Source organism: Anomaloglossus baeobatrachus, chromosome 5 (assembly GCF_048569485.1).
Source record: "Anomaloglossus baeobatrachus isolate aAnoBae1 chromosome 5, aAnoBae1.hap1, whole genome shotgun sequence".
In the NCBI taxonomy this organism is placed as follows: Eukaryota; Metazoa; Chordata; class Amphibia; order Anura; family Aromobatidae; genus Anomaloglossus; species Anomaloglossus baeobatrachus.
In genome coordinates this window covers 456,703,202-456,728,921 of record NC_134357.1, presented here as the reverse complement: position 1 = coordinate 456,728,921, position 25,720 = coordinate 456,703,202, and the positions used below count along the sequence as shown (strand labels likewise).

The window sequence follows — 25,720 nt, the reverse complement described above, 5'->3', positions numbered from 1 at the left end:
TCTGTGACCCACACGTGTGGGACCGGTCCGGACACGTGTTTCGCATGTGCTGCTGCTGCTGCCTTGTATCTGGTTATCTATTTCTTACTTCCATACATTTTACTAATTGTTTTACTGCCACTTATATACTATTTGTGACGACATGGACTCTCATGGGTTAAAGTTTCTTAACATTCAGCCAGACTATTGTTCTTATGTGTGCTAAGTCATGTTTGCTTAGCTATTGCTCTCCAGACTTTTCCAGTAATCATTGTATTGTAGTTGTGTATTGTAATCTAATGTAAATTACCTTAGTAGCCATTGTCTAGTCGGTGACTTGCCGACTCCATGTAGATATACTGAGTCTTTCTATGCACATCATTTAAATGAACATTATCCATGCAGCTTGAAATTCATCCAATGGGAGAAGCAATCTTGTCCAACCAATCGATGAGGATGCAGTGTATCCTAAGGGAAGGTTATGGCTATAAAAGGGACTTCTTTAAGCCACCAGGGTTGATGAAGGTTGATGGATGCTGATGGATCCAGTCTAAGCTCTTTGGAGCTGACTAGAGGATCAGGATATCTTATGGCTTCAATCTAGGGACTCCGGTTCCGGTTGGAGACCATATCCACAGCCTAGGGATTTCGACTCCGGCTGCCAGGATTGTAACATCAAACCAGGACTACCTAAGGAGGACACTCAGGTTGGGACAGTTCAGTCACCTGTTACAGACTTTGCAGACCTCACACAGCTTCCTGAATCTGGCATTATTCCTTTCTCGGTAAGTGCCCGCCAAAAGCGGGGTGCTGCTGGACTGGAGTAAGCGGCCCTGGAAGCTCTGAGGCATGGACATTCTAAATCCCTGGTGAGCCAGCGGAAGGGTGAGACTCTGTTGCCTGTTACATTTGTGTTTTGCTGGTTATGTGTTATGTGCCGTTAATTGTTTGGGGATCCAATAAAGTGTAATTATTGTGGTTCCCTCACCCTGTGTAGTCTGAGTAGTGTTACGCCCACGGTTAAGGAGGCCGGCATTCAGTTGGGATGAGCCCTGAGCCACGCTGTCTTTCTAAAGGCGGCGGGTTTTAGTGGACGAGAGCACCCACTGAGCCCCGTGTCTCCACACTATTGTTGTGCACTTTTGTACTAATAAAAGCAACTTCTTCATAAATGTGGTATTAACTCATTATGTACCAGCACGGTAGTACCCCCTTTGCTCTATTGTGTTCTCCTACTGTATATTGGGGTACGTGCGATTAATTTCTATAATGAGGTCCATTGCTCTTGGTCTTTATTTTCTTATTATAGTAGTTGCGTTTATGTATATAAATGGCATTATTATAATAGTTGTATTTATGTATAAAAAGGCCAGTATTATAGCAGTAGTATTCATGTATATAAAGGATATTATTATAGTAGTATTTATAAATACTGTGTATATATATATTATGACGAAGTTTGCCACGAACATATGGGGGACCACGCGTCAGGTAGCGGGATTAAGTCACACCGGGATGATTTGGCATATAAAGAGTCCAGGCAATTTATTCACATTCTCATGAACCGCACGAGTTCACATAACACAAAGTAGCCTTTCCTTGGCTTTTTACTAAGAACAGATAAGTGTACAGTTTCTTTACTTCCGTTGATATGTCCACACAGTTCATAGAAACATTTATGACCCCACAGTCTGTTTCTACTGCGGATCCGTCCTCAGACACTCTGGCTATGACTCCGCCGGAGTATGTCACTGAAGGTTTCCACATGACCTTCACACACTAACCTCTGTTAGTCCCATAAGCCGTTTCTTGGGGTTTACCTGCTGGAAGCTCTGCAGGCTGTAAGTCTGGCTCCCTCTAGTCCAGATGTCCAGGGAGATTCTCTCACTGGGCTCACTGGCCAGGTCCTGTTATGTGATTTATGGACTGTTTGGTTAAAAACGATGGCCGCCATTATCTGTCCATCGCGGGAAAAGGAGGAGGCGTGCCTTCGTGGGCGAAGCCCAGAGAGGCGCACGAAACTGAGCCCCGCTGCTGGAAACTGGCAGGAAACCCCATACCTTCAAGAAAGGGCGGGAGGCAAAGACTTATTTACCCAGGAATCCTGACTTGAATGAGACTGTACACCTTGTTCCCGGTGTACCCCCTGATGGAGAATTGCAAATGTTTGCTTAAGGATTTGCTGTTGCTGTAACCGTGTGGGGTATTGTGTTTGAGGATGTCCCACACATGGACAGTGCTTGGGGGCAGGAGTCGGCCCTCGGGAGTCAGCAATCAAGAAATAGTGAATGTTTTGTTTTGGTTCCCTTTTCTTTTGCAACTGCTGATCGTATATATTGCCTATGACTAATACTACTGACCTGACATGTTATTATTGCAACGTTTAAGTGAATCTGACTCCCATAAAGGGAAGATTGTTGTTTGTTACCTGTTTTATGCATAATGAAAATTGCGGTGTACTAATTTTGTTTGGTTGCAGCCCGGGAGTGCTGCCACTTGCCATGGGGGAATGTGGTGCCCAAGGCCTCAGTCGCCACAGGGTACTGCATTTGATTTAGGATGCTTTACTTATCCAGGTAAGAGGGAGCTAACCGCTGGTGTTTGGAGCTTTACAGTTGCATAACATCCTGTGTTTATATCAAGTTACACAATCAGAAAACCAGGTGCTTTCACACTGAAACTAGGTCAGAGGTGGTTACCATTGCAGTGGCAAATTCCTGGTCAGGGTGAATCACAGAGGGTGGGGGCACTAGGAGTGAGGAGAAAGAGCAGACAGGAAATCACTTCAAAACAGTCAGGGAGAGAGATCAGTCTTGGACACAGAAGGAGACAGGTCACTGAGGGGCACGCTGCATGGCTCCCCTCAGGGGGACCGACTGGAATGAGTGCTTGAGAGCTATTCCAGGGGGAAAGGAGAGAGAGTACCAGAACACCATGGACTCGTAGAAACAGGCAGACTAGAGGGAAACGGATCCGGGTGGACTGGGAGTAACTGAGGCCACCGGGTGAGCCTGTGAGACTGAGGAGAACACGGCAACTGAGGGGAAGCTGAACTGCTCCCTTGGGGCCGACGCAGAAAGTTGTAGAGCCCTAGGATGGACCATACTTCAGGTTGCTTAGTCAGATTCTGCAGGGTCGCAGGTAGACTAGATAGTTCCTGGGATAATCCCATTTGGAATGGGACACAACGTGGAACAGGAGTCCCCAAGTTGCTTCATGCCACGGGGATACACACTACACTACAAGCGCAAAGGAGAAAGTTCTTACATGTTCACGGACACCGGTGGTTGCTCCTTGCTTATCTGGGATCGGCTGGGGCCCAGCACGGCGGTGACCGGTACCCCGAGGGCAGCCTTCTAATGAACTGTGAGTAAAAGACATGGCCCTGCAGCCGCTGCCTTGGCCTGTTATTACCGGCGCCGGCGCCCCGCGCTTCGGCGCCAACAGCCCCTTTCCCTGGTCGCCACCGTCCTCCCCGGGGCTTGCTTCACCTGTGGGGAGCTGGAGTACCTGAGCTGCGTCAACACCAGCCCTGGAGGAGAGCCAAATCTCACAGCGGCGGTTAATCCCTGGCTGCGAACCATGAGTGGCACTGCAAAGCATCCCCCATCCCCATCCAACACCGCTCCTGGAAGAAGAAAAGTCGCAGAGAGGGAGGGCGGCGGAGGAGGCAGAGATCCCTGTCGCCGCTGCAACCGGTGACACGCTTCCCAGGGACCATTCACCCTCCTTCCATCCCCCTCTACAACGGACACCTTGCACCCACTTGTTTGTTTTTACATGTAGCCAACGTGGCCATGGAGCCGGTTCAGGCCAGTCACAGCAGCAACCCCATGAAACCACTGCCCCGGTGACGAGTAAAACCCCATGAGGCCCCGTGGGGTGTTACAATATGATACTGTCATGATGTATGTAGTTTTCTCCATCCCATATTTTTGTATAAGATGCCATGTGATGTATTTTACCTTCTCTCTGTATTTGCTGTAGTACTATGTCTTGTGATGTAAGTGACCATACCTTCCCCCAAGCCTGTATCATATTGCAATCAGGCTTCAGCAGTAGCTATTGTCATTGATTTGGTGGGGGTTGCATATATATATTGTTCTTCTCAGCATGGGACTTCTCCAATCTACAACTTGGTAAACAGAACAGAGCCAGCAGTCTAAAGTCCATTCATGCATCAAATGGCCAGGGGGAGGTGTGCCCACCTAAGGGGCTGATCCCAGGAGAGAAGAACATGTTAGTTCAGTTTGTTGGAGCTCGGCTGGAGAAGGACTAGGATCTATAGCTGAGGCTGGATCCTGGGGTCTGTGTGTGTGGACTGTTACAGACTGGAGATCCGCGGCCACGTGGGATTGTGTTTTGTTGTTCACCTGTTGGACTCAAGGAACTCATATAAGGACCATTGCCCTAATTTCCCTGGCATCGGAATACCAGGCGGTGCCCCTGAATCTTTTGTTTTTCTGTTGTGGACTCCTTGCAGATTTGAAGGATTTATATTTATGTTTGCTGCTTTATCTTTGTGGTTCCAATAAAGCCCTTTGGATTGTTCCTTGGCCTGGCGTCCCTCACTGCTCTGTTGCATACCCCGTCACAAACTGGTGGCAGCGGCGGGATCAGAGCAGAAGAAATGGAGGACAACGGCCAATCAACGTCTGAAACCAGAACCTCAGGATACAGGAACTGGACTGTGGTGAGCCTACAAACAAAGGCCCGTGAATTAGGTGTCGGCTACAAAGGACTCTCTAAGGAGCAACTAATTGAGGCATTGGAAAACGTTTGCCTGCAAGATGGCACCGAGGAACAATTTCCACAGCAAGGGGAGCAAAGACGGGAGCCGGAGGTAAATACCCAAAAAAGTCAATGGGTTGTGTGGTACGAGGAGGAGATGGCCTTGCTGGGAGAGGAGACCACCATAGAATATAAGATGGAGGTCATGCGTGGAGCTAAAGAGAAGGAGCGCAGGATGGAGGAGATGGCATTGCTGGATAAGCAGCTCGCTGTGGAAGCCGCGAGAGGTTCCAGACAGACTGTAACCCCAGCACCCATCATGAGGGAACTTCCCAGGGTGTCCCGCAAAGACTTCAAGCAGTTTAATGAGGCTGCTGGTGACATTGAGGGCTTCTTCCAGGACTTTGAGCATCAGTGTCGATTAATGGAAGTCCCAGAAAGGGAGCGCGTCCGGCATCTGGTTGGGCTCTTAGAGTGTGGAGCTGCTGCAGCCTATAGAGCTATGGACCCTCGGTGGAACTGTGAGTATGCGGATATTAAACAGACTATTCTAGAACATTATGCTGTAACGCCAGACACTTACAGGACTCAGTTCCGTACTTTAGCATGTGATGAGGAAGTGTCCTTCAAGATGTATGCCCACAAACTCAAACATCTGTGGCATCGTTGGCTGGAGGCAGAGGAGGCCTTAACCTTGGAGACCGTCCTCCAGGTCCTCCTAAAAGAGCAGTTTTACTTCAATTGCCCTGCTGAGATCCGGGAATGGGTGCGTGAAAAGAGACCAGCCACTGTGGAGGAAGCTGCAGCTCTAGCTGATGAGGTGCTCACTATCAAGCCTCAATGGAAGAAGCTGCTAGCAGAGGGAGCAAAAATGACCAGCTCCCCAACACCAGAGGTTCCTTGTCCTTCAGTGCCCAATGTTCCTCGACCTAGATCACCACCTCATGTGGATACCCGTGTGTACGTGCCTCCAGTTGTTTCTACCAAATTTTTTGGAATACGACGAGGAGAGAAAGTAGAAGAGCGGAGATGTTATAGCTGTGGGCATCCCGGACATCTGCGGGCCACATGCCCATCTATCCAGTGGAGTCATCCTCCAAATCGACAACCACCTCCAGCACCTGCACCTCCCTATCAGTCACCAAGGTCTCCTACCTACTTCTCCAGAAGGCAAACTGGAAGGAGTGAGATGCAGCGCAGATGTTATCAATGTGGGCAGCCTGGTCATCTGCAAGCTCACTGTCCAGGTGTTCAGAGGCAGAACAGCTGCAGACCACCTTTGCCTGTCCATTATCTACAGACACCTTCAGCAGGAGAAGAGCTGGATTCAGGCCCTGATGATTTGCCAAGTGACCCTGATATGTTGACTTCCCTACCAGGAGTCTATGGAGTGCGAGCCACAGCCACGCGTTCTTATGATCTTCAGCATAAACATCTACAGGAGGTTGTGCTGGATGGCCAAAAAGTTGTTGGCTTTCGTGACACTGGGGCTTTTCTCACCATCGCAGATCCCCGAGTAATTCAACCAGAAGCAATTCAACAGGGACCAGGAATTGCCATTGAATTGGCTGGAGGTACTCAAAGATACATTCCAAGAGCGAGTGTGACCCTGGATTATGGCTTTGGGGCAAAACAATGCATAATCGGTGTGATGAGCGGCCTTCCTGCAGACATACTCCTAGGCAATGATGTGGGAGATATACAATGCCGATTTGTGGGTGCAGGAAGAAGAGTTTAAGTGAAGGAGGATATAAACTGGACCCGAACATTCAACCCTACATCTTCATCATACACTAAAGAACCTTGAGCCAACACCCAAAATGCAGATGGACTGTCCAGGCAAGAGGAGCCTTGAATCCTGTCAGCCATGCCTGCGTGTACTTAACTAGCGACCTGTAGAGGTCCCTAGTACGTACACAAGTTGGGAGGGGAAGGAATTGTCATGATGTATGTAGTTTTCTCCATCCCATATTTTTGTATAAGATGCCATGTGATGTATTTTACCTTCTCTCTGTATTTGCTGTAGTACTATGTCTTGTGATGTAAGTGACCATACCTTCCCCCAAGCCTGTATCATATTGCAATCAGGCTTCAGCAGTAGCTATGGTCATTGATTTGGTGGGGGTTGCATATATATATTGTTCTTCTCAGCATGGGACTTCTCCAATCTACAACTTGGTAAACAGAACAGAGCCAGCAGTCTAAAGTCCATTCATGCATCAAATGGCCAGGGGGAGGTGTGCCCACCTAAGGGGCTGATCCCAGGAGAGAAGAACATGTTAGTTCAGTTTGTTGGAGCTCGGCTGGAGAAGGACTAGGATCTATAGCTGAGGCTGGATCCTGGGGATTGTGTGTGTGGACTGTTACAGACTGGAGATCCGCGGCCACGTGGGATTGTGTTTTGTTGTTCACCTGTTGGACTCAAGGAACTCATATAAGGACCATTGCCCTATTTTCCCTGGCATCGGAATACCAGGTGGTGCCCCTGGTCCTTTTGTTTTTCTGTTGTGGACTCCTTGCAGATTTGAAGGATTTATATTTATGTTTGCTGCTTTATCTTTGTGGTTCCAATAAAGCCCTTTGGATTGTTCCTTGGCCTGGCGTCCCTCACTGCTCTGTTGCATACCCCGTCACAGATGCACCCCAAGTTTAGAGATAAAAATGGTAAAAAAAGGGGGTCTGTCTTATACTCTGGTGGTGTCTTAGCAGAGGGGAGTGGCAGCAGTGGTGGAGCGGGGTCACGGGATGCAGGGGCAGTTCTGGAGTAGGGCAATGCTGCAAGTGCTGTGGTTGGGGCTGTTCTGGCTGCGGCTGGGGCAGTGCAGGCTGCGGTGGCGGCTGTGCTGGCTGTGGGCGCTAAGGTAGCTGTGTGGAGCAGGGCGTTATGGCGGGTGTCAGATTCTCTGTCGGTGGCACGGATTTGAAAGAAATGGCGCCCGGAGTCAGCGCTTGCATAGATTGAGCCGTCGGCTCAATGACAAACCGGGATCTTATGTGCACACGCGCAACCTCTGAACGCCATTTTCCATAAGTCTGCTGCTGAGAGATCAGTGGGCCAGAGGTGGCGTGCGCAGATGACATCTTGAGCCGAGAGCTCCATCTGCGCAAACACCGAATCCAGGTGCCATTATCTGAAGCCCGCACCGCTGACAGAGCATCTCACTTGCTGCACCACACAGCCCCTACCACAACCAGCACAGCCCCCACTACAGCCATCAAAGTCCCCAGCACAGCCCGCACAGCACCTGTTCTCCACCTCCCAGTAAGCTACATTCGCATTATAAGACGCACCCCTCATTTACCTCCCAAATTTTTGGGAAGAAAGTGCAACTTATAATCCAAAAACTACAGTAGTTAAAATTTGCCGTGTTCAACGTATTCTTCAAATTTCTACACAACTTTGATTTGTATCATATAGATTTGTTTATTTCTAAAATAACTATATGGTTGGGTATTGCTAAAATCCTACTGAGCATACAATATAATTAAAATGTAATTTTGACTACACAGTGAACCAATTAAAAATGAAACACTGAGGGAATTATATCTTTATTTATTTTTTTATGCATGTGTATTAATAGAAAAAAAAAGTTAAAGCTCTTGGAGACAAGAAATGAAAAAAGTAGAGGATAAAAACAGATAATATGCTAGATCATGAGGTGTTGATAATTTCTGGGGTGATTTGACATATCTAGAATCCTGTCCGGTCATCGGAGGACAGGCTGACCCTCTTAGGCGGGCTTTACACGCTGCAACATCGCTAGCAATTGCTAGCGATGTCGAGGGCGATAGCACCCGCCCCCGTCGTATATGCGATATCTGGTGCTTGCTGCCATAGCGAACATTATCGCTACGGCAGCGTCACACGCACATACCTGGTCGGCGACGTCGCTGTGACCGCTGAACAATCCCTCCTTCAAAGGGGAGGTGCGTTCGGCGTCACAGCGACGTCACAGCGAAGTCACTAAGCGGCCGGCCAATAGAAGAGGAGGGGCGGAGATGAGCGGGACATAACATCCCGCCCACCTTCTTCCTTCCGCATAGCCGGAGGACCCAGGTAAGGAGATGTTTGTTGTTCCTGCGGTTTCACACACAGCGATGTGTGGTGCTGCAGGAACGACAAACAACATCGTATCTGCAGCAGTAACGACATTATTGAAATGAATGACGTGACACAGATCAGTGATTTTTTACACTTTTGCGCTCGTTCATCGTCGCACCTAGGATTTACACGTTGCGATGACGCTACCGGCGCCGGATGTGCGTCACTAACGACGTGACCCTGACGATATATCGGTAGCGATGTTACAACGTGTAAAGCCCGCCTAAGGGGTACTTTGCACGCTGCAACATCACAAGCCGATGCCGAGCGCGATAGTCCCCGCCCCCGTTGCAGCTGCGATATCCTTGTGATAGCTGCCATAGCGAACATTATCGCTACAGCAGCTTCACATGGACTCACCTGTCCTGGGACGTCACTCTGGCCAGCGACCCGCCTCCTTATTAAGGGGGCGGGTCATACGGCGTCACTGCGACGTCACACGGCAGGCGGCCAATAGGAGCGGAGGAGCGGAGATGAGCGGGATGTAAACATCCCGCCCACCTTCTCCCTTCCGCATATCCTACGGGAGCCGCGGTGACGCCGGTAGGAGATGTTCCTCGCTCCTGCAGCTTCACACACAGCGATGTGTGCTGCTGCTGGAGCGAGGAACAACATCGGACCATCGCGTAAGCGTAATTATGGATTACGCCGACGCTACACCGATGATACGATTACGATGCTTTTGCGCTCATTAATCGTATCATCTAGACTTTACACACTACGATGTCGCCTGCGATGCCGGATGTGCGTCACTTTCAATTTGACTCCACCGACATCGCACCTGCGATGTCGTAGTGTCCAAAGTACCCCTTAGAGTCACAAGGAGGAATCCTGTAAAATGAAGAGGAGTCACAATGTCCTCACTCATATCAGAATAATTATAGTTTACAAATATGCAACCTGACCCCAGAACTATCTGACCCGAAGTCGACGTCACCGCTGTGGTCAATGTAATAAACGACATGAAGTGTAGACTGTCTAATAGAAAGCTCAGTGTGATGAGCCAGTGTATCTGATGCCATGACAATTCATTTGGTGTCTGTTAGCTACATAATACTGGAAAAGCTTTCAATATATAAATTGTGACTAGTGATGGGTGATCCCCCGATGGTCGGGAACGGGAGCCTCGACCGATCGTTTTGTAAAAATCAGGATCGGGATCGAGATAACACGATCTTGCGTCCGATCACTGATCTCTTGGCTTTACAGTTATGGGATGGGGTGGGGGTGGGGGCTGTAAAATAAAGAATATAGTTAATAATAAACATTGTCATTATACTTACAGGTCCCGCGACGCGTCCTGCAGACTGTCTCCCGGTCGCTTCTGATTCCGCGTCCGATCATTGCTGTGTCCTCCCAGTAATCAGCACTGACTAAAGGGCCTTCCGTGACGTCATGGCCATGTGACCAGTGTGGAGACACGGGGGTCAGTGGGTGCTCTCGTCAGTTGATCCGGCCGCCTTTAGAAAAACAGCATGGCCCAGGATTCATCCCAACTGAACGCCCGACCTCCTTAACCGTGGGAGGAACACTCCTCAGACAACACACAATGAGGGAATCACAATATTAAGACTTTATTGGATCCCCAAACAATTAACGGCATATGGCACTTAACCAGCAAAAACACAGAATGTAACCGGCAAAAGTTCCGCTGGCTCACCAGGGATTAGAATGTCCGTGCCTCAGAGTTTCCAGGGCTACTTACTCCAAACCAGCAGCACCCTGCTTTCGGCGGGCACCCACCGAGAATGGAATAACAACAGATTTAGGAAGCTGGCTGAGGGTCGCAAAGCCTGTATTCAGGTGATGGGATTGTCCCAAGCTGGATTCCTTCCTTAGGTAGTTCTTGATATCTCAACCGAATCCTTGCATTTGATGCTGAAGTCCATGTAGTATTATAATCCAGGCTCGGTTATGGCTTGCCAATCGGATCTGCAGATCCTAGATTGGTATCATGTAGCAAGATTCTAGCTGGCCAATGGACAGTCCTCCTTCTTATACCCCTGAGCTCTCCATTCAGACCATTGTGGTCTTCACGATTGGTGCATAAGACTGGGTTCTTATTGGCTAGATTTCAAGCCGTATACAAAATATCCCTAGTAATAATGGTCTCTGAAGAGACGATGGAGAAACAGCTAAGTTACATTGCATCTAGCAATACCCTTAGTAATACAATGGGAGGTTCGCATAATTGATTTGTCTGGGTATCTAACCTTCACTGGCCAAGGCAATTACATGTGTGACGCCCTGGGCAAGCCAGGGGTCACAGGTCATCACACTACCACACCCTACACCCCAGTTAGGAATACCAAAGCTACCAAAATCCTTGTTGCCTTCCTCCAGGGGCTGATGTTCACACCAGGGGGTGGGCCAGGCGGTTGGCTCCGCCCACCGAGGAGTTCACAGCCCTGGAGGCGGGAAGAACCAGCAGATAGAGAAAGGAAGTGAAAGTAGAAGGAAGTGAAGTGGTAGTGGAGCTAAGGAGAAAAGCTGAAGTGACAGAAAAGTGACAGTAGTAAAGCCTGAAGTTGGTCCGGGTGTGTGCCCCGGACAGTGTCAGCAAGGTCAGCAGACGGCGGTGACAGTCTGCAGGGGGACTGCTCGGAGGTTGCTGGAAGGACCGCGGACGGGTAGTGACCCGGCGGTCTGGAGCAGTATACGAAGAACAGTCAGCACCAGGGCAGGGGCCTTTCGGATCCCGGCAAGGCTAGGAGTCGCCATAATTTGCCAAATCCGTCAGTGAAGGGGACGTCTGTCTCCCAACAACCAAGTCCCGATTGAAGGCAACAGTCCAACCGCAACGGAGAGACACCGCCACCGCCAGGGCACCAGTTTCTCAGGGCCAGCGCCTGCGGGCAAAGTAGGGCTCCTCCGGCCCATATCCAAGCCGGGGAGCGGGTTACCGGTGGGAACCCATCGCAACCATTATCATCCTAGGTGCAGGACAGAGGGACCGTCACCGTCACCTACTGGGGAAAGCAAGTGCAGCCGTCCGTGGGAACCGTCTTTCCAGCCGTGTGTTTTACCGAGAACTGTGTCATCGTCTCAGGCTGAGTGAGTACCACAGTGCCGCAAGGCACAGCGCTGCCCCCGCGTCCCTGCGCCCACCAAGCCCTGCATCTCCCACTTCATCACTGGGTCCCGGGATCACCAACCCCTACCCACGGAGGGGCAACACAACAACTGGCTGCTCCGTACCATCACTCCCGGGCTCCCCAGACAGAGCAGCGGTGGTGTTCACTTAATCACCACAACCGTGGGTGGCGTCACGGACAATAAACAATCTCCACACCCAAAAACCCCCTTTCACTCACGGGCGAGGAGCGCCGCTCGAGTCCCCGGGATCCGGCCCATCGCTCGAGCCACCGAGCAGCGGCAGGCCGCAGCAGCCGCGGCAGCCGGACCCGAGCAGTGGGGGAGCGCGGCGTCCCCTCCTCCGCCCGCGACAACTTGGCGTCACGAACAGGATCCTACCGCTCTGCCGTTGGGTAGAGGTGCGCCTTGTGACCGCCGGAGGCATCCGGCTGAAAAATTTCGGAAGTCGCCATCTTTGGCGCGAAAAGTTCCCGCTCGAGCGTCTTCTCGAGTAGCAGAGGCGCGAAGGCCAAAACCCCGCCCCAATAAAGGAGGGGCCGGAAAGAAGCTAAGGGGGACGCGATGGCGGCTGGCTGCATGTGAGCGCAGCTATAAAAGCAGGGACGCCAGGACTCTGCAGACATCTTGTTCCTGGGAAAAGCCGCCAGCAGCATGTGGATGCCGTCCCGCGACACCGTAGCCCCCGCGCCTGGAACTGCGGCGTGGGTGGAGATCCGGACCGCGCAGCTCTACCAACGGCTGCAGGTCAGGATGCAGCTCCTCATGGAGGAGTGGGAGACCGACATGGCGGACGTTATAGCAGCCGTGCGGAGACGCGAGGAGGAAGCGGAGGAAGGGAGGGTGAGTGACCCACGCCCCGATGCCCTTGAAGGGCCGGTCATCGCGGCTGCGGGACCCGGTCCAAGCCCTCTCCCCCCGCTGCCTCCCTCGCCACCCGTCTCGGAGGCCGTGACCCCGCCACTAGGCCTGCTACCACCGCAACCGGTAGCAATACCCAGCATCCCCGCCCAGGCGGGCCGACCTGTAGCCGGAGCCCGTAGTCGACCGGAGGTGTTGCCCTGGAAGGCTCCGAAAACCGCACCGGAGGCGTCTCCAGAGAAAGTCCCCGAGCCGGAGCTAATGAACCGTTCCGAGCCGGAGGCCCAGCTGCGGAAAGCCCCTGCGCCCATCCCCCACACCTCGGCTGAGGTAGTGCCGGGTTGTCACTGCAAGGTGGCGCCCAAGGCCAAGACACCGCGGGACTTGCCGCCCAGATCCCTGACAGTGGGCAACGTTCAGAATGTCCCGCGGGGCCCGACCCGTGTGCCGGAGCTCGCAGTAACGCCGTATTGGGACAGGGAGCCGGTACCGCTGGGCCCAGAGATCGGTGAAAGAGAAAAGAAGAAAGCGTAATTGGTGGCCCGTGCAATCCGGGAGAAGGAGAACCTTCGCCAGGCGACATTCCGTGTCCAGGGACCGCTGTATGAAGGACAGGTAAGGCGGTTTGATGTCTGCCGGGGCTATGGGTTTATCTATGAACCGGGCCTGGAGGCCGAAGTGTTTATAGCCCGGCAGGATGTGAATGCCCACCTGCCCGAGGAGCACCCCGGCCGTAATCTGATGCCGGGTGACATTGTACAGTATACTCGGCACTGTGGAGAGAGGGGGTGGTTCGCCCTAGATGCCAAACTGAGGGGCAGCCAGGAGAGCCGAGTGAGTTCTGCACCCCCTCCCTCAGATGAAGCCGACGACTTGGAGTAGGGCAGCGGAGCACCGTTGTCCAGTCCCCGTTGGGACCACCTGTGTGTTTGTTTGCAGTGTATAAAAATTGAAAATGAAGTAATCAACTGATGGAGTAACCTGATTTAACCGTGATTGAGGAAACCGGCCGTTGCCGGCACCGTTGTCCCCGTGGGGACCGTTTAAAAAGTTTTGCATAGGAACTCCTATGGACAAGCCCGTGAACTTGCAGGGCAACCACAAACATTAGTGGCTTGTAAATAAGTTGTTTTACCGTTACCGTTTCCGCAGTTGCCACCTCCGGAGAGGCAGGTTGGAGGGAGGGCCCTCAGCAGAGCAGGCTGGGGCCCAGCCACCACAGGAACCGGTGGCTACCCTCTGGAGGGGAAGGACAGATCCCGCTCGGGTAACTTGTGCTGGACTTGGGTCAAGGGGTGCTGCCTGGGTTTTAGGGGCAGCATCAGGGCCAGGTTGCTTGGGTGGGAGAGAGCGGAGACCGTAACCGTAAACCGTTAGCTACGTTTAAGAAATGTGCTTCCCGATGTGGGATGATGTCATGAGTTGTAATGTTACCGTTTACCTTTTTACATATTTTTCAGAAAATAAAACCGGTGTTGGACGGGCAGCCTGCGGACGGTCTGCATTTTGCTAAGGGGGAATGTGACGCCCTGGGCAAGCCAGGGGTCACAGGTCATCACACTACCACACCCTACACCCCAGTTAGGAATACCAAAGCTACCAAAATCCTTGTTGCCTTCCTCCAGGGGCTGATGTTCACACCAGGGAGTGGGCCAGGCGGTTGGCTCCACCCATCGAGGAGTTCACAGCCCTGGAGGCGGCAAGAACCAGCAGATAGAGAAAGGAAGTGAAAGTAGAAGGAAGTGAAGTGGTAGTGGAGCTAAGGAGAAAAGCTGAAGTGACAGAAAAGTGACAGTAGTAAAGCCTGAAGTTGGTCCGGGTGTGTGCCCCGGACAGTGTCAGCAAGGTCAGCAGACGGCGGTGACAGTCTGCAGGGGGACTGCTCGGAGGTTGCTGGAAGGACCGCGGACGGGTAGTGACCCGGCGGTCTGGAGCAGTATACGAAGAACAGTCAGCACCAGGGCAGGGGCCTTTCGGATCCCGGCAAGGCTAGGAGTCGCCATAATTTGCCAAATCCGTCAGTGAAGGGGACGTCTGTCTCCCAACAACCAAGTCCCGATTGAAGGCAACAGTCCAACCGCAACGGAGAGACACCGCCACCGCCAGGGAACCAGTTTCTCAGGGCCAGCGCCTGCGGGCAAAGTAGGGCTCCTCCGGCCCATATCCAAGCCGGGGAGCGGGTTACCGGTGGGAACCCATCGCAACCATTATCATCCTAGGTGCAGGACAGAGGGACCGTCACCGTCACCTACTGGGGAAAGCAAGTGCAGCCGTCCGTGGGAACCGTCTTTCCAGCCGTGTGTTTTACCGAGAACTGTGTCATCGTCTCAGGCTGAGTGAGTACCACAGTGCCGCAAGGCACAGCGCTGCCCCCGCGTCCCTGCGCCCACCAAGCCCTGCATCTCCCACTTCATCACTGGGTCCCGGGATCACCAACCCCTACCCACGGAGGGGCAACACAACAACTGGCTGCTCCGTACCATCACTCCCGGGCTCCCCAGACAGAGCAGCGGTGGTGTTCACTTAATCACCACAACCGTGGGTGGCGTCACGGACAATAAACAATCCCCACAGCCAAAAACCCCCTTTCACTCACGGGCGAGGAGCGCCGCTCGAGTCCCCGGGATCCGGCCCATCGCTCGAGCCACCGAGCAGCGGCAGGCCGCAGCAGCCGCGGCAGCCGGACCCGAGCAGTGGGGGAGCGCGGCGTCCCCTCCTCCACCCGCGACACATGCATCAACAAGACTAGACTCCTAAAGGTACCGTCACACATAACGAGATCGCAAGCGAGATCGCAGCTGAGTCACGGTTTCCGTGACGCAGTAGCGATCCCGTTAGCGATCTTGTTATGTGTGACACCTACCAGCGATTAGGCCCCTGCTGTGAGATCTCTAGTCGTTGCAGAATGGTCCAGGCCATTTTCTTCAAAGGTGATGTCCTGCTGGGCAGGACCCATCGCTGTGTCTGACACTGTGTGACAGGGTCACAGTGACTGCTGAGATCGTTATACAGGTCGCTACTGCGACCTGTATTGTTCCTGCATCACTGGTAAGATCTGACTGTGTGACATCTCACCTGCGACCTCCCAGTGACTTACCTGCGATCCCTATCAGGTCGCATCGTTTTCGGGATCGCTGGTAAGTCGTTGTGTGTGACTGGGCCTTAAGAGTCTTGTAGAAACAATGAGGGACTTAGCCCTCGTTTATAAACAAACTATCATCATGTCTGGATGAATTTTAAGAAACTTAACACATGCTAGGTACTAACAGAGTCCATGTCATCACAACCAGTCAGGTCTGAACGTTGTATTACCTCGTTGCTTACAGACTGGTCAAAGATTTTCAGGTTTTCTGATTTTTCTCTCACGATTAGGGTTTGCAGCATTTTTGGAGTGTTCTCTCTATGCTCACAATGCTGCATTGTGCAGTACAAGCGCAGTGGGAAGATTTTTACAAATCTCCTCCCCACTGTGCTTCTTTTCTCCGCAGCATAAACTGACCTGCAGCATGGCTTCCTGAGCCTCAGCACGTCAATATATGCTGTGGATATGAAAGTGTTCTCTGCAGGGAGAATAAAGCTAAATTCTGCAGCAGCCTGAACCCGGATCATGGGCACGGGCAGCAGCATTCTCCCATGGACAACACTCCATAGGAGGGCTAACACTGTGTACTAGATGCAGTGTTGCCAGATAGTGGGCACATAGCCTAAAAGTTAGGAATTTAACACTACAGCAGCATTTTTGTGAAGTACCTTGAGGGGTCTAGTTTTCAAATTGAGGTCACTTGTGGGGTAGCTCCACTGTTTAGGCACCTCAGGAGCTCTCCAAATGTGACATGGCATTCGCTAATGATTCCAGTCAATTTTGCAGTCAAATGGCGCTCCTTCCTTTCCGAGCCCTGCTGTGTGACCAAACAGTTGATTTTCACCACACATGAGGTATCGGCAAACTCAGGAGAAATTACACAATACATTTTATGGTGCATTTTTTCTCTGTTACCCTTGTAAAAAAGAAAAACTATCTGATTGAAGTAACAATTTTATAGTAAAAATTTATTTTTTTATTTTCACGGCTCAAGGTTATAAAATTCTGTGAAGCCCCCGGGGGTTCAAAGTTCTCACCAAACATCTAGATAAATTCCTTGAGGGGTCTAGTTTCCAAAATGGGGTCACTTGTGGTTGGTTTCTGCTGTTTAGGTACCTTAGGGGCGATACAAATGCAACATGGTACATGCAATCTTTTTTAGATTCTTGCTTTCCAAGATTCAAATATTGCTCATTTTGTTCCGAGCCCTCCCATTTGTCCAAACAGAGGTTTCTGACTACATGTGTGGTATCACCGCACTCAGAAGAAAGTGGGTAACAAACCGTGGGGTCCACGTTATGGCGTCACTTTTCAAAAAGTGAGAAATTTGATGCTAAAGCAACATTTTTGTGAAAAAAATGCAAAGTTTCAATATGACAGCCTAATGTTATCAAATTCTGTGAAGTACCTGTGGATTCAAAATGCTCACTATACCCATAGATAAAATCCTTAAGGAATCTAAATTCCAAAATGGGGTCACTTGTGGGAGGTTTTTGCTGTTTATGTAGCTTAGGGGCCCTGCAAATGTGACATGGTGCCCGCAATCTATTTCAGCCAAATTTGTGTTACAAAATTCAAATATTGCTCCTTCTGTTCCGAGCCCTCCCATTTGCCCAAACAGAGGTTTTTGACCACATGTGGGGTATCAGCGCGCTTAGAAGAAATTGGGTAATAAATTTTGGGGTCCGTATTGTTGTGTTTTTGTTCTAAGGGAGGTGTCACACGCTACGATATATCGGGCGATATGTCGTCGGGCTCACGGATTCCGTGACGCACATCCGGCATCGTTAGAGATACCGTAGCGTGTGACAGCTACGAACGACTGTGAACGAGCAAAAATACTCACCTTATCGTTGCTCGTTGACACGTCGTTCATTTTCATAAAGTCGTTCCTCCTTCTGTGCGCCGGCTGTTCGTCATTCCCGAGGCAGCACACATCGCACCATGTGACACTCCGGAAACGACGAACACAGCTTACCTGCGTCCCGCCGGCAATGCGGAAGGAAGGAGGTGGGCGGGAAGTTACGTCCCGCTCATCTCCGCCCCTCTGCTTCTATTGGGCGGCCGCTCTGTGACATCACTGTGACGCCGAACATCCCTCCCCCTTCAGGAAGAGGATGTTCGCCGCCCACAGCGACGTCGTTTGGGAGGTAAGTACGTGTGACGGGGGTAAACTACTTTGTGCGCCACGGGCAACAAATTGCACGTGACGCACAAACGACGGGAGCGGGTGCGATTGCTCATGCGATCGCGCGATAAATCGTCTCGTGTAACGCCACCCTAAAAGTGAATAAATTGGGGCCAGAACAACATTTTTAGGTCTCTATAGGCTTACAATGCATTTGTTAATTGAAACATAGTTCTACTTTTACAAATTTTTGAAGGCACATTCTAAAATACATCAAAAGTTATACATAGTACAACAAAAAATTGGTGTATTATATTATGACATTTAAACACCTTTATATAATAAATATTTCTTTAGATATCATGAGCTCCAATAATTTTATATAAATGTATATGCTAATAAATATTTTTTGGGTATCAATTGCACCGAAATGTTTACAGGCAATGGTCCACTATAATGGCTAACATGTATTTGCACATAACTGTAGCATGGCCCCTAAGTCATCTCCTCCTGGGCCCCAGACACCAGTCTGACCTTGCACGCGCCCGATTCATTATTGCAATTCTGCCAGTTTCTTTACATGAATTTCTCTCGGTGACTTTTTGATTTTGCAGCAATTTCATCAAATGATCTGCGCATTTTTTAAAGTTGTCTTTTGTCGGTTTAATTCATTTTCTGCATTTTATAATCAGTGAAGCTTTTCCAGATGTTTTAGATGGATTCATGATATGCGAATCTAAGTGTGGTGCAGATGTACTCCGGTCCCTCATTCAGTGTTTTTATGTACTGTAGTTCAAAAGATACATTTGTTGCGACAGATTTGCCACTTTTTGTTCTAAAAAGTCACAAAAAAAGTTAAAGGCAGGGAAAAATAAAGAGAATTTAGGGGCTCTGCAGATTTATGACATCACTACTGATCTGTAATCTGGAGTGAAGCGATATCACTTCTTGCCGTGTCCTGTACAGATACAATGCAGCCATTTCCCAAGGTAACGTGGCCTCACCATTACATTGTAGACCTGTGCTGCTCCTGGTGTTTCCTAATAGTGGATTATCGCAGTCTGAACACGCACAGAACATTAACTATTAATATGATGTACGTGGAGTAACGCTTCACTTTCCCCCGCAGTGACTTTACATGTCAGTTACAAGCCTGTCTGGTGCCCTGCATTATATATAGGACATATGCAGGTGGGCAGGGGGCTCTGACTAGCCTCTGGGCTCATGAGATAACGGGTGGCATCAGAGCAGTAAGTAAAAATGTTTTAAACCTTTATATATACTGGTTCTACCGATTCTCACCCAATTGTAAAACAGGGGCACAGGGAGTGCTGTAGACAGTCGTGATCGGTGTGTCGTACAACCCCCTGGTCCTGCTAGAGGCAGATTGAGGGCTCAGTAGATGTCTGGGGTACGTGCACTTACTTACCACTTGGGGATATCTCGTTTTCTACTCGCTGGTTCAGGTCCCATCAAGGAGACAGGAAAAAAAAGAAAGTTTGAATCCAGCACTGCTAAAATGAACTTCTTGCTTTATTCCAAACCGTTAAAAACATGACAGTGAAAAGGATTAAGGCATCTCCAAATAAAACGTGGCCAAATAACGCGTTTCGAACAGCTATATGTTCTTGATCACATTGAACATTATGTTGACGGCTGTCTCTCCTTCAACATAATGTTCAATGTGATCAAGAACATATAGTTGTTCGAAACACACAGCACAGCTATGATTAGTGTCCCTAGTTTAGCACTGTCTCAGTCCTGCCTCATCAAGATCTCAAGCTAAGGCCGGGGCCACACAGGGGACTAATACGATCCTCGCATGACACTCGGCTCACGCTGGCAGTACAGCAGGAGCCGAGTGTCATGCGAGTGTCACTGCGACTGAGGTCCGATCATGCGATCGGACTTCAGCTGCGGGGGGTGGGCTGGCACTGAGGAGGGGAGGGAGGGATTTATCTCCCTCTCTCCTCCGTTGCCGGCTATTGCCATTCTTTCCCTGCGCTCGCGGTACACCAGTGTACTACGAGTGCAGTGCGACTTTTCTCTCGCCCCATAGACTTGAATGGGTGCGAGAGAAACCAGGAACGCATTGCACCCGCAGCATGCTGCGATTGTTTTCTTGATCCGATTAGGGCTGAAAAAATAATTGCTCATGGGTACTGACACATAGGCTAATATTGGTCCAAGGGGAATGTGGTGTTTTAATCGCTCCGATTTTCATGCCGTGTGTCTTAGGCCTAACGCTGTATCCCTTTTCGGATGTTTTCCCATGCTCTACACTGCAGCTTTGCTTCTTCAGGCTGGCCGTTGGGTTTGTAATAGATACATTGCCGTTCTTGTACTTTCATGCTAAGAGGAAACTTCTATAGAACTCACAATCAGCATTTAAGTGAACTATGAGTAAAGTAACCCAAATTCTTCTTCCTGATCCCTCCGTACTTCCCTCCTGTCAATGTTTCAATGAGAACAAGTCATTGTAGTCATCGCAGACAAGATAATTTGCCAATTATCACAGCTCTGCGCTGACGCAGCTACAAGATATAAGAAACGTAGGGAACTAAAGTCTGCTTTACACGTTGCAATTTCGCATACGATATCGTATGCGATTTGCAACGCCCCCATCGTATGTGTGGCATGTTCAATTTGCTGAACGTGGCGCACAAACAATTAACCCCCGTCACACGTACTTACCTTCCATATGACCTCGATGTGGGCAGCGAACGTCCACTTCCTCGAGTGGGAGGGACATTCGGCGTCACATCGACGTCACGCGGCAGCCGGCCAATAGAAGCGGAGGGGCGGAGCTGAGCGGGACGTAAACATCCTGCACACCTCCTTCCTTCCGCATTGTGGGCCGGGAGCCGCAGGACGCAGGTAAGATTTATTCATCGTTCCCAGGGTGTCACACACTGCGATGTGTGCTACCCCGGGTACGATGAACAATCTGACGTGTAATTCTAGAGAAAGGTACGATGTGTATGCGATTAACGTTTTACCGTTCAATCGCACGTAGCTGTTATACACTGCAATGTACCTTACAATGCCGGATGTGCGTCACTTACGACGTGACCCCGCCGACACATTGTAAGATACATTGCAGCGTGTAAAGCGGGCTTAATATGTCTTTCATAGGAAGCTGAATGGGTTAATCTGCACTGATATAAGAAGCAAAACTGAAACAAGTGATGGATACATGGCAGACTCCTCCATAGCTGTATCTACTGCCTCCACTAGGGGAAAGGGTGTAGAAAACAGAATATAGCTACATTTATTTCACCCCCTAGTGGCAGCAAATGGCAGCACAGATTTATTTCACCCCCTAGTGGCAGCAAATGGCAGCACAGGTTTTACCAGTTTAAAAGAAAAGAATAGAATAATTACCCAAATAAACTTTCCTATGTTAATAATTGCAATGGATCAGTAGAAAACAAATGCTGTATGGATGATGAGTATGAAATCCGATTTTTTTTAATGCACTGAGTTTAATGAGTGAGTGAGATCCAAAAAGTGGATCCAACTTGTGCGCGCTGCGATGCTTTACACATGGACCATCAGACATGAGTTAAAACGTTGATTTGAAGAACCTCATTGACTTGTATCGGTCAGTTTGCTATATACAATCCACTTTGCATAAGCACAGCACATATAATTTGACTTTTTACAATGCAGATGATGACTTCGGGTCAGATCACTGCGGAACCTCTTTAAGTACAGATCGTGGACAGCATCCTCATCACCAGCCCGGACTGCGATACCCAGTTAGATATTCTGGACATGTCCGGTGACTCCAAATCCATCGCAGCCAAAAATCAATGTCTGCAGGAAAACAACCAATTAAAACTGAGGGGTGTGGGATTAACCCCATAAATCTCCGAGCTGAACGTCCCAGCTGCCCTCCTCCATGCAATCCTCCAGATACGGCTGTTGGTGGGGAAATGAGAATAGATTCTTCATTTTTAGACTCTAATCTCTGTATTCAGGACTCCAGAGGTATCCGTGCTTGGAAAACGTAGATTTCTACCTTAAAATGGGCAACAAAGACAAATTAAAGAGCAATGTTGCAGAGAGGAAACCTTAAAGTGAACCTAACTTCACTGCTAAATGCCACTCTAACCAGTGGTGGGGATCATAACCACGATAATAATAATATTTATTCACTTATATAACGCCATTAATTACATTGCACTTTACACGTATCAGCAGTACTGTCCCCATTGGGGTTTACAATCTAAACTTCCTATCAGTATGGTCTTTGGAGTGTGGGAGGAAAGCCACGCAAACCCGAGAAGAACATCCAAACTCCCTGCAGATGTTGTCCTTGGTGGGAAATGAACCCAGGACCCCAGCGCTGCAAGACTGCAGTGTTAACCACTGAGGCTCCGATGCTACCTTTACAGTGTCATGTCTTTAGATGTTAAAATGGACAATATCACATAGAACAGCACACAGTGGAAAAATCCAGGTGAAAAACAGACGATGTTACACAGAACAGCACACAGAGGAAAAATCCAGGTGAAAAACGGATGATGTCACACAGAACAGCACACAGATGAAAAATCCAGGTGAAAAACGGACGATGTCACACAGAACAGCACACAGAGGAATAATCTGGTGAAAAACGGACAATGTCATAGAACAGCACACAGAGGAATAATCTGGTGAAAAACGGACGAAGAAGTTACACAGAATAGCACACAGAGGAAAAATCCAGGTGAAAAACGGACGATGTCACACAGAACAGCACACAGAGGAATAATCTGGTGAAAAACGGACAATGTCATAGAACAGCACACAGAGGAATAATCTGGTGAAAAACGGACGAAGAAGTTACACAGAAAAGCACACAGAGGAAAAAGCCAGGTGAAAAATGGACAATGTCGCATAGAACAGCACACAGAGGAATAATCTGGTGAAAAACGGACGAAGAAGTTACACAGAAAAGCACACAGAGGAAAAAGCCAGGTGAAAAATGGACAATGTCGCATAGAACAGCACACAGAGGAATAATCTGGTGAAAAACGGACAATGTCATAGAACAGCACACAGAGGAAAAATCCAGGTGAAAAATAGACGAAGAAGTTAAACAGAAAAGCACTCAGAGGAAAAAGCCAGGTGAAAAATGGTCAATGTCACATAGAACAGCACACAGAGGAAATATCCAGGTGAAAAATGGACGATGTCACACAGAACAGCACACAGAGGAAATATCCAGGTGAAAAATGGACGATGTCACACAGAACAGCACACAGAGGAAATATCCAGGTGAAAATCGGACACTGTCAAATAGAACACCATACAGAGGAAAAATCCAGGTGAAAAATATCTGAAGTCACATATGTGGCACCTCTGAGGCTTAGGGTGGAAACACATCTATGCGAGTAAAATCGGTCCGACTGGGCTGAAAAAAACTCGGCTGATTTTAGTTCACGTTAGGTGCGAGTGCAACGCAAGTGCGATGCTTTTTGCTCGCGTGTGTGTCGCGATTGCGATGCTAGTTTCATGCAACATCTTAATTATATAAAAGCTATTACACATGTGTCATTTAATTAACCTATGGGAATGTGCTGTCACATTCATCTAATGAGCGAAGTTACTGCCACACTCGCAAATGTGAACGGTGGTGCGCGTGTGTGATGCTACTGTGGCGCCCCTGACCTGGTCAGGCACCACTGAGTACTGCACCCATGCTGGGGACAGTACAATACAGGTAATCCAGAAGGCTGACCGGGGTGTGGTACACAGGCGCATAGTAATCAGCTCTCACACATGTACCCATGAGAGGACCCCTGGGGATCCCAGGAGGGGGAAAAGCCTTGACCTTCACTGGAATAGTGGAGGGGGCCAAAAGCCTCCATCTCCTCTCAAGGGGTGTGGTAAGAGAATCTGGTTGCTAGGTGGCGTAGGCAAGAACAGGAGAGGAGGAGCAGTGAGTCAGTTAGAGCAGAGAACTCCAGAGGGCTCAGTGAGGAGCAGACCTGTGGGGCTGTTGCTGTCTAACAGCGCCCGCGCAGTGGCTACTGACGGGGGAGAACGGTCAACTAGGAGTGCTACCTGAAAGCCAGCTTCAGCTAGAGAGAAAGCACGGAGTGGGAAGTAAGGAGACTGCTAGAGAGCACCAGGCCCAACCGGGCGGCAGATCCCGAAGCGAAGATAGATCCAGCTTTCTTCTGCTGAACCTGCCGGTGTGGGGCTCTCAAAGCCCACACCACAACACCACAAAAGCCGCAGCCACGTAACCGCAGTGAGGGCCCATAGGTCACAGGAGGCAAGCAGCTGGAGTGGCCTGGTCCGGGGAACAAGCAAACGGCAACCAAAAGGGGGAGAGAGGCTGCAGCATCTTCCCTGGGTGACCCCCATAGGGACTCAAAGTCGGGGTCACCCCAAACCACCAAGGGCTAAGGAAGGCGAGTCAGTAGTCACCCTCATAAAGTCAGCCTGAAGGATACCTGGTTCCCATCTGGTTCATCCCAGCTACGCCCGGGCTACTCACCCTGCCATCAAATGTGAGTAAAGCCCTTGAAAGACAGCTCTGCCTGTGTGAGTCATTCTGCGACTTGTGGTACTACAAACCTACACTGGGCCCTGGGGCTTGCCTCACTCTCAGGAGGCTATTCCAACTAACTGCACACACCATCAGCCCCAGGCGACCCTCAACCTGCAGTGGCGGTCCCTACTGACCGCAATACTGAGAGTGGCGTCACGACAAGAAGAAGATCTCCTACCTGTGACAAGATCCAGCCGAGTGGAGTCCCTGAAGGTAATGCACCGACACAACACCTGTGGGGCTTCACATCTGGCGTCACGAACAGGATAAGGACTAGACCTGTTCAGACAGGTGACCATGTGCCTGGGCGGTCCGCTTGAAAAATTGGAAGCGCCGCCATATTGCCACCATGAAAAGCGCGCTGAAAAACAACAGCAGCCCGCGCTGGAAGAAGTTACCGCCCACGAAGAGGTGTGGCTACCCAGAGATCCCCTGCAGAGTTCGGACCTTGCCAGCTATGAGAGTGGAAGCGTCCAGAGACGGCGGGAAGGAAAGAGAGCCACAAGCCTGCTGCTGGGAGAGGAGCTGCTGAAAGAGGCAGAGCAGAAATTGAGCAGCTTGCTATCAGAGGCAACGGCGAGTCCACAGCTGGAGAGTCGTGCAGAAGAGGGCGCAGAAGAAATGGCGTCTGACCGCAGAAATCCAGAACCGGGCTCCGCTGCCTGGTGGTATCGGGAGCTGGCCCAGTTCTGCGACCGACTGGAGAACCGGGTTGTGGAGCAGATCCGGGAAGAACGAATGGAAATGCTGGAGATGACCGCGGCGGTTCGGGCCTATGAAAGGAGAGCCGCGCGCCGAGTGCCAGACAGGACGGCGATGACGCAGACCCCGATGCTGCCACCGGTGGGTGAGTCGAGTGATGCCCCGGCCAGCGCAAGTGCCCCGACCCCTGCTGCCACGCCCGCGGTCCCCGAAGAGGCGTCCGGTGCGGCGACGCTGAAGCAGGCCGCAGCCACGCCAGGTGCGGCCTTCCAAGCCCCAGCGGCCGCCGCGATGCCCTGCTCGGCCCACCAAGACCCGGTCCCTGCAGCAACGCCCAGTCCGGCCCGCAAAGAACCGGCTGCCACCGCGACCCTCATCCGCGTCGCAGGCGTAACGCTGACCCAGGCCGCCGCCCTGCTAGGCCCGGCCCGCCGAGACCCCACCGCCGCAGCAACGCTCGTCCGCGCCGCAAGTGAGGTGCTGAACCAGGCCGCA

At 50.5% G+C, this 25,720-nt stretch overlaps 1 long non-coding RNA gene across 2 annotated transcripts in view; it reads right to left on the bottom strand.

Moving 5' to 3' along the window:
• The window catches only part of LOC142310321 (uncharacterized), a 327,398-nt gene that overhangs the window by 245,750 nt on the left and 55,928 nt on the right, over positions 1–25,720 (bottom strand). The window contains exon 3 of one of the 2 annotated variants that reach the window (XR_012754128.1): positions 21,394–22,000. The exons of the other annotated variant lie outside the window; for it this stretch is intronic. This is a non-coding gene — a long non-coding RNA (uncharacterized LOC142310321). Of the gene's footprint in view, positions 1–21,393; positions 22,001–25,720 lie in introns of those variants that run through there. 2 annotated transcript variants of the gene reach the window in all.